This window comes from Rana temporaria, chromosome 12 (assembly GCF_905171775.1).
Source record: "Rana temporaria chromosome 12, aRanTem1.1, whole genome shotgun sequence".
In the NCBI taxonomy this organism is placed as follows: domain Eukaryota; kingdom Metazoa; phylum Chordata; class Amphibia; order Anura; family Ranidae; genus Rana; species Rana temporaria.
The window spans coordinates 147315441-147325195 of NC_053500.1; positions in this window are offsets into that span (position 1 = coordinate 147315441).

The following is a 9755-nucleotide window of genomic DNA, read 5'->3' on the forward strand; positions in this document are numbered from 1 at the left end:
TAAGGTCAGATCTTCTGTGTAGGACTCAACCAAACTGGTCACACCATGTCTTTTTGGAGCTTGCTTTGTGCACCGGAACCAAAAAGCACCCCCTCAAGGACCCCGCCACAAGGGTGAAAGCCCACAATTGTCTAAAATGTCTTTGTATGTAGTAGCAATAACAGGACCATTCACTGGGAACACCTGAACTCAATCATGGGGAGTGGTCTTCATATACCTTTGGCAATAGTCCAAAGCAACCAGTTGGATTCTGCCTTCCATCTCCCCATACTGTGTGGGACTAAGAAGGATGAATGTGATTGGTTAGAGGAAAGGAGATCTTTCTTTAGACCTCGTTGTGTATGGGATCTCTCCGGGATGAATTGTGTCTTCTAGCCTTCTAGGCAGGGCTGTCTTAATAGCATCATGGGCCCCTGGGCAAAGTAATGCTCTGGGGCCCCTACAATGATGACAGTGCAGGTAAACAGACATTCGAGTAGGTAGGAGGCAGACTGCCTCCCCTTGGCATCTATCACTCTCAGTGCCATCATGGGGCCCCTGATTTCAGGGCAGTGTGGGCTCAAGGACCATCTGCTTTGGGGAAAGTGCAGGGCCCCCCATGCAGCTGAGGCCCCTGGGCAGTGCCCAGATGTGCCCTCTTATTAAGACAGCCCTGCTTCTAGGTGTGTTTTGTATAAACGGTCAGATTATTTGTCTTCTCACTGCCAGGAGCTGCAGAGGGCTGAACACACAGCCAGGTGATTGATTGTTGGCTCCGATCTGTCCAATCAGCAAACAGAACAGGTGAGTCAGACACTGTAAGGGAAAGTTCCCCGAAGGTTATCTGAAGGTCAGTCTGTGTTGTCCAACCATAGAGATAAGAAGACCTCACCTATTCTTCCCGTTTATCGCAGAGGCCAGAGCTGGATCATCCCTAGGGCCCCAGTGGATGTCCTTCAAGGGAGGAATAGTACCCCCCCCCCCGGCCTCTGGGCTGCGCCTCCATACAAAAGGGTCAAATAAAATATTTTGATTGATTTAATAGATTTATAATGCGCCAAATACTGACCCGTCAGGGCAATGTCTAAGCATTTTGGACAATATGGTGCGTTGGCACCCCGTTCTTTTCAGCAGGCTGCCTTAAGGGAACACATAATAACTTGCAACGTAATGGGGCCACAAAGAAAAAAGGGGCCCCCCCATAATTCTGAGACAAAATGTCAGAATTCTGTAATTTCTAGTTATTCGTGAATTCTGATATAAGATATCTATCTATCGGATCATCTTCTTCCTCGGTTCCGGTGCACTTTGGATGTTTTCCCTTCTGGCGTCGGCGTGGCCGGAGCAACAGGAATGTTTGGCTGGTAGTCTGAGTGATGCCCTGCGAAGGGTTAACCGCCCGAGGGTGACCACAGGACATGAATAGGGACACGTTGTGTGTACAATGTTGCTGCGGTGATCTGGTGACAATGGATTGTCCCCTGCTGAGAGGAAGGCTGACCCATGACATACAAATAGTCAATACCCATCACTCCTACGCCCCCCCCCACAACTCATACACCCCCCACTTCCCATCACTCCTACGCTTCCCCACCTTTTCTACACCCCACTTCCCACACCACTCCTACGCCCCCCACCACTCCTACGCCCCCCCCACCACTCCTACGCCCCCCCCCACCACTCCTACGCCCCCCCCCACCACTCCTACGCCCCACTCCCCACAACTCCTACGCCCCCCCCCACCACTCCTACGCCCCCCCCACCACTCCTGCGCCCCCCCCACCACTCCTACACCCCACTCCCCACCACTCCTACGCCCCCCCCCCACCACTCCTACGCCCCACCCCCCACCACTCCTACGCCCCACTCCCCACTACTCCTACGCCCCACTCCCCACTACTCCTACGCCCCACTCAGTTGAGGTGCTGGCAGTGACAGTTGAGGTGCTGGCAGTGACAGTTGAGGTGCTGGCATTGACAGTTGGTTCTGCAGACTGATGACCACAATACAACCGTTGCGGATAGAAGTTGGTTGTGCTCCGTCTGGCCACCGGGTGTCAGTGTTGCTCCTGTTTTGGGGACTTGTGTAGAATTGGTAATGATTGGAGGGATTGGCGGCGGGTCGGTGAATGGGGCGGCGCAGCCGCGGGGATACAATTCGGTTTCTTCCACCCGGAACACATTTCTCGTTTATTTTTTGTCTCATAATAAAAAAATAAATAAAACATTTTTAATTTTGCAACTAATTTATGTGAACTCCACAAATAAACCCTCCGGGTTTCGGTACGGCGACCGCCATCGTCTGCGGCCGTCACTCGCGCAGGGCGCCGTATACTGACCGCCGGCCAGGAATGAAATCCGCAAACCTGGAAAAGAAGAGAATCCATGAAATCCATAAACTTCCAGCAAAAAGATTCACGTTTTATATTTTGCCTTCCCTGGTTCCCCCTCACCGAACATCAACATGATAACGAGGCTTATAAATAAAGTTTTTTCTGGTTTCATTGTGACGTCATCACTGGGTCTCTGTGCTTCTCTAGGCAATGCAGGCAGATCATGGGTGGTGGGAGGGGCCAGCAGGCTTCCTTGGGAGGAGTTATGCAAATAGAGTCCTCCAGCGGTGCAGAGTATTTCAGGAGAGGAGATATCTGGGGATCTCTGATTTTTATTTATTTTTCTCTTCTCCAGGTTGTGGCCCCAATTTTGGCAAATCCTAAAAACCAGCAGAATTGGCCCCAAGTCTTGTCTCAGGACGTCCTGCGTCACGTGAGCTCCCTGAAGAGCAACCTGTCGGTGATGGTGGGACAAGTACGCGGGAAGACTCTACTGCCCCTCCCCTCGGGCTCCGAGAAGGTGGAGGACAGCGAATACCAGAGCGAGAAGAAGTATGTGAACCCGTCTGTGTATTGTACATCATCTCGTTGCTCGGGGGCCCCATGTTGGTCTTGTGTATATATATCAACTGTAGTCTCAGGTCTATAGATAAGGTCCTCCTGCCCCCCATACCCCTCTCCTGACAGGTCCTCCTGTGCTACCCCCCCCCCCCACATACCCCTCTCCTGACAGGTCCTCCTGTGCTACCCCCCCCCCCCCATACCCCTCTCCTGTGCTACCCCCCCCCCCCCCACATACCCCTCTCCTGTGTTACCCCCCCCCATACCCCCCTCCTGTGCTACCCCCCCCCCCACATACCCCTCTCCTGTGCTACCCCCCCCATACCCCTCTCCTGTGCTACCCCCCCCCCCCATACCCCTCTCCTGTGCTACCCCCCCCCATACCCCTCTCCTGTGCTACCCCCCCCCCATACCCCTCTCCTGACAGGTCCTCCTGTGATACCCCCCCCCCCACATACCCCTCTCCTGACAGGTCCTCCTGTGCTACCCCCCCCCCCCCACATACCCCTCTCCTGACAGGTTCTCCTGTGTTACCCCCCCCCCACATACCCTCTCCTGACAGGTCCTCCTGTGATACCCCCCCCCACATACCCCTCTCCTGACAGGTCCTCCTGTGCTACCCCCCCCCCCCCCACATACCCCTCTCCTGACAGGTCCTCCTGTGCTGCCCCCACATACCCCTCTCCTGACAGGTCCTCCTGTGATAAACCCCCCCGCCCCACATACCCCTCTCCTGACAGGTCCTCCTGTGCTACCCCCCCCCCCCACATACCCCTCTCCTGACAGGTCCTCCTGTGCTGCCCCCACATACCCCTCTCCTGACAGGTCCTCCTGTGATGCCCCCACATACCCCTCTCCTGACAGGTCCTCCTGTGATGCCCCCACATACCCCTCTCCTGACAGGTCCTCCTGTGCTGCCCCCCCATACACCTCTCCTGACAGGTCCTCCTGTGATGCCCCCACATACCCCTCTCCTGACAGGTCCTCCTGTGCTGCCCCCACATACCCCTCTCCTGACAGGTCCTCCTGTGATGCCCCCACATACCCCTCTCCTGACAGGTCCTCCTGTGCTGCCCCCCCATACCCCTCTCCTGACAGGTCCTCCTGTGATGCCCCCCTATACCCCTCTCCTGACAGGTCCTCCTGTGATGCCCCCACATACCCCTCTCCTGACAGGTCCTCCTGTGCTGCCCCCCCATACCCCTCTCCTGACAGGTCCTCCTGTGATGCCTGAACTTCTGTCTGCATTCTGGTTTTCATCCATCAGGTGGAGCTGCCCCTTGCTGAGGCAGAGCTCTCTCCATTCAGTAAAAATCACTATTCCCGCTGATTGGGGATCTCTGGCACTGACTCAGCAGGAGGGGCGGTGGGGGTGGTATGGGGATTTGGACCTTTGCAGAGAGACCACATACAGAGCAGGGGTCCTTCTATGCAGCATGCTGGCCAGGGACCGAGACTGCCTCCCAGAAGTTACCCGCCTTCAGCCTGGCCTTGTTTTCTTAGATGGATCTATATAGAAGGTTGGGGGGGGGGGGGTCACTGCCCTGGCTCCTGCACTTTATGTGTGTGTGTGAACTCCAGCTTCAGCTACTGAGCTCTGCAGACAGTTTAAAAAAAACAAAAAAAACCTCTTTATATGGGTTGCAGGGTCGTTCCACGTGGCTGAGCTGCTCATCTTTATGTCTAAGTACAATAGTCTGAGATTTAGTCTTCTATTAACATATTTTTCCAATTTCTTTTCACTCCTTTATGTTGGTGTTTGCAGAGCCCAATAGCTTAAGCTGGAATTTCCACATGACATGACGGTTGCATGGCCCAGCTCTTTTGTAGCCAGATATTTTCATTTCTACAGCCCCTATAGGACACCTCTTTGTCACACCTACTATGGTCACCACTGGCACCGCCATTGGTCGTGACGGACCTCTGCAGAGAGACCACTGCTTTCCACAGAGAGCTAGGGTCCTTCTCTGCAGGCTTTTCTACTCTCTGAACAAAATGAGGCCGCCGTTTAATCTCATTTTATTGCTGCCAAGTTGAATTTGCCGCACAGGTAATGGAGTGACGGCCCGCGTATGGCGGCGGCGGCAGAGGCGACGGCTTTAACCCTTCCTGCTGCAGACGGTCCTGCGGAAGCTCGGCGTTATTTATCATGAGAGAGGCGGCTGAGTCGCAGATATTCACCCTTCCCAGAGGCTAATTGGAGCGATCGTTTAGCCCCGCGGTCTGCTCTGTAGATACATCGATCCGCGTCGGAGGCGGGTTCCGCTGGAAGCGGAGAGTTTATTGATATGTTGGAAGTCAAATAAAACCCGAGCTTTACAAAATCAGAGCTGTGACAGAGAAATCGCTGTACAAGGTGGATGATGTTCAAGAGTCAGGCCGCCCAAAAGTATTGGGACACCCGCCTTTACGTGACCTTTAACCACTTGATCACCGCGCCTATTCTGGCGCTTCTCTCCTTCATGTAAAAATCACAAGTTTTTTTGCTAGAAAATTTATCCGAACCCCCAAACATTATATATATATTTTTTTAGCAGACACCCTAGGGCAGGGATGTGCAATTAGCGGACCTCCAGCTGTTGCAGAACTACAATTCCCATGAGGCAAAGCAAGACTCAGACATCCACAAGCATGACACCCAGAGGCAGAGGCATGATGGGACATGTAGTTTTGCAACAGCTGGAGGTCCGCTAATTGCATATCACTGCCCTAGGGAATAAAATGGCGGTCATTGCAACTTTTTTTCTCGCACGGTATTTGCGCAATAATAATTTTTCAAATGCCTTTTTTTAGGGGAAAAAACTGTTTCATGAATTAAAAAAATAACAAAACAGTAAATTTAGCCCATCTTTTTTGTATAATGTGAAAGAGGAAGTTGCGCCGAGTAAATAGATACCTAACTTGTCACGCTTTAAAATTGCGCACACTCATGGAATGGCGCCCAACTTCGGGAAATAAAAAATCTCCATAGGCAACGCTTTACATTTTTTTACAGGTTACTATTTTTGAGTTACAGAGGAGGTCTAGTGCTAGGATTGTCGCACACGCTCTAACGCACGCAACGATACCTCACATGTGGGGTTTGAACGGTGTTTACATATGTGGGCGGGACTTGCATGCGTGTTCGCTTCTGCACGCGAGCTACCCGGGGACAGGGGCGTTTTAAAAATATATTTTTTATTTAATTTTTTTAACATTTTTTTTGATAACTTTTATTCCTATTACAAGGAATGTAAACATCCCTTGTAATAGGAATCAGTGTGACAGGTCCTCTTTATGGAGAGAGGCGGGGTCAATAAGACCCCACATCTCTCCTCCAGGCTTACAAGCATTAAATCGGTGAAAACAAATTCACCGATCACATGCCGACAGCCGCGATTGCGGCTTTGTTTACTTCTGGGTACCGGGTGTGACGTCATAACGTCGCGCCTGGGCCTCCGACGGTCATAGAGATGACTGGTGAACATGTGGTCACCAGTCATCTCTATGCTTCCCCAGCCAGCTTGGCTTTTAATAACCAGACACTGACCTGCTCCACGGTCCAGCCACGCGCCGGCCGGAGCTCCGCTCCTCTCCCCACCTCTCCGGCCGGCGTCTTCATTCTTAGTGTGGGCACCCAGCCGGGACAGCTTTCGGCTTCACGGCCGGGCACTCACTGCGCATGCGCGAGCAGCGCTACGCACTGTGATTGGTCAGACGATCGCCTGGGACCTGTCACGTGTCCCAGGCGATCGCCTACAGGGAGGGGCCGCCGTAGGCGATATGACGTGCCGCCTAAGCGGTCCCTGGGCGGAAGGAGGAAGTGGGACATGAAGTCTCACTCCTACTGAAACCCCCCAACCCCCCCCCCCCCCCAAAAAAAATGACATACCAATGTGGCATGTTAGGGGGTGAGGAGTGGTTTAAGCGGAAGTTCCACTTTTGGGTGTGCCACATCCTGGATTACTGCCTGTTCTTTACCATTCAATTACAGTACAACTTTATTGAAAGTGCTCTAACAGAAGACAATTCTGCACAGCAACCGTTGTATTGTTGCTCCGCCCCTTCTATCCCCTTGTCCATTCACAGAACACATTGTATTCTGTATTTTATTTGTATTGTTGTTTTAATTGTTGGATCCGTTACATTGCATGATATTCTTTGAACCCTTTCAGAAATGTTATGTTATTTCATCCAGGTTGTATTACAAATCCTGGTTTCAGCCCTTAGGCTGCATTCACATCTGAGCATAGCGTTTTTGCCGCGATATTTGCTGCGTTTTTTGCCGCGATTTGATGTGGCGTTTTTTACCGCAATTTTGGACAGGGTCACCAATGTTAAAAACAGAAAGACGCCCAAATACGCTCAATTCAAGTGACAAAAAAGGGTCCAGAACTTGTTTGAGCTTCAGGCGTTCGGCTTCAGGCGTTTTGGAGTGGAGATGTGAACCGTCTCCATTGAGAATAATGTATTTTTTCCCCCTCTAGCGTTTTGGAGCTTCATGCTTCAGATGACAAAACGCTCAGGTGCAGTGCCGGCCCAAGACATTGTGCTGCCTGGGACCAAGAATGAAATGCTGCCCCCCCCCCCCCCCCCCAGAAAAAAAAATCACGCCAACCAAAAGGCCCCCACATTCATTATTTTATATCATGATAACTAAAGGGGAGCCATCATGGCTCTATACATGTATAAAGGAGTATAGAGGACCTGTCATTACTCTTTACATGTGTCCAGGAGTATAAAGGGCCAGCGGCCACAATGTCTTTTGCGCAAACTAATCAATGTACGCTAATTGTGTTTTTTTATTTTTTTTTGGTACCAAAAATATGTAGAAGAATACATATTGGCCTAAACTGAAGAAAATAGTTTATTTTTCTAAATATTGGGGATATTTATTATAGCAAAAAGTAAAAAAAAATATATATTTATAGCACAAAAAAATATGCTGCCCCCCTAAAAGTGCTGCCTGGTACCCATGGTACCACCCTGTCCCATCATAGGGCCGGCCCTGCTCAGGTGCGAATGCAGCCTAAAGAAGAAGAAGAGGAGGAGGAGGAGGAGGGTACTTTTCCCCCTGAAATGTATTTGATGTTCTTAATAAATATTTGAAATGAACTGGAAGGGTGTACTGAGCTCTCCTAACCACACACTCCTCTCTAGTTTCTGTAGGCACCTCCTTAATTTTCCTTTAGGAAGGGTGAAGGCATTCATTTAATCTTCTTCTTTTCTTTTCTTTTAAAAGTGAAAATCTAGCCAAGGCAATCGTACACGACATCGAATCGGCCATCATTCAATGGAGCCACCAAGTCCGCGGGGTGTTAAACAGAGACTCCTCGGAGCAAATTCTACAAGGCCGCAACCCAAATCCCAACGTGGAGCTGGACTTCTGGAAGAGCAGGTACAGAACCACCCGGGGGCGTGGTGACAATGACCTCAAGGGGTCGTTTGCTTGTATTCCTGAAACCCAACAGAACCCCCAACCCTCCAGACTCCGACATCTCCCAAACCTGGTGGGAGACTAGGGATATCCTAACGCACAGAGATCTGTAATGTTTTGGAGCCCCCCCCCATTTAAATCCTCCTACGTTCTGTTCTATGTGGTTCTCAGTGGTCCAACTGCCCTCTGAGCTAGCCAGAGGCGATAGAGTGTCTCATTCCTAGAACTCTTTTTTTTTTTTAAGTGTATTTTGTGCGTGTACTCGAGAGAGAGGAGCCGGACTGCAGGAGTTGGGAGTAGGCAGGCCTCCCCCAGAGGCAATCTGCCACCTTTCTCCATGCCCCGGGTGGCAATGGCGGGTGCGTGAGGGGGTCCTCCCACACAGCCCGCCCTACCTGCTCCGCTTTGAAGTCCAATGGGGCAGAGGGACTCCCTATAAGGGAGTGAGAGGATTTGCCCGCTCAACCAGCCCCGTTAGTCCTTCGCCTCTCTTTTTAGAGACCGCGTGGTCAAAGTGCGTGCATGTTAACCCAATTTCGAGTGCGTGTGTAGGTTTTTGTGGGAGGGGGGAGGGCGTACTAAGCGCAGGCTTACCTCGCATAGCACACCCACCGGGAACCGGGCTGAGACCACCAAACTCAATTCACATGTAGCCGAGATCAGGATCCGAACCTCTAGCTGCAGAGGTGAATGGCTTGTCAGCGCAGTGCCAATCGCGTTCAGCCACCGCAGCTCCCTCTCATTCCTAGAACTCTGACTCAACTGTCTGTACAGGTCCAGGGGAACTAAAGGCAACTTTTTTTTATTTTAGTTTTGAATATGTGTTATTCTGGAGGGTGTCAAGTATCAGTGTAACCTGCAACTGTCTTTTCTTTAAGACCCCTTTCACACTGAGGAGTTTTTCAGGCGGTACAGCGCTAAAAATAGCGCTGCTATACCGCCTGAAAAACTCCTACACTGCATACTGGGCTTTCACACTGAGGTGATGCGCTGGCGGGAGAGAAGAAAATCTCCTGCCAGCAGCATCTTTGAATCGGTGAGAGGAGCGGCGTGTATACCGCTCCTTCACCGCTCGTTCCCATTTAAAACAATGGGAAACTGCGGCAATACCGCCCGCAATGCGCCACAGCAGAGGCGCATTGCGTGCGGTATTAACCCTTTATCGGCCGCTAGCGGGGGTTAATTTCCAGCACCGCTAGCGGCCCAATCCTTCGGCAAATCTGATGGTTTAGCGCCGCTATTTTTAGTTGATGGGAAGATGGATGGAGACAAATACAGGACAATCTTAGAAGAAAACCTGCTTGGGGCTCTCCCGATGCTCCCACAAATCCCAGAGAAAATGTAAACATTGGTTAAAGTGGGATTCCACCCGCTATTTTTTTTTTTTTTAGGTCAGCGGCTACTAACACTGTAGCTGCTGACTTTTAATAAGGACACTTACCTGTCCTAGTCGCCCGCGATGTCGGT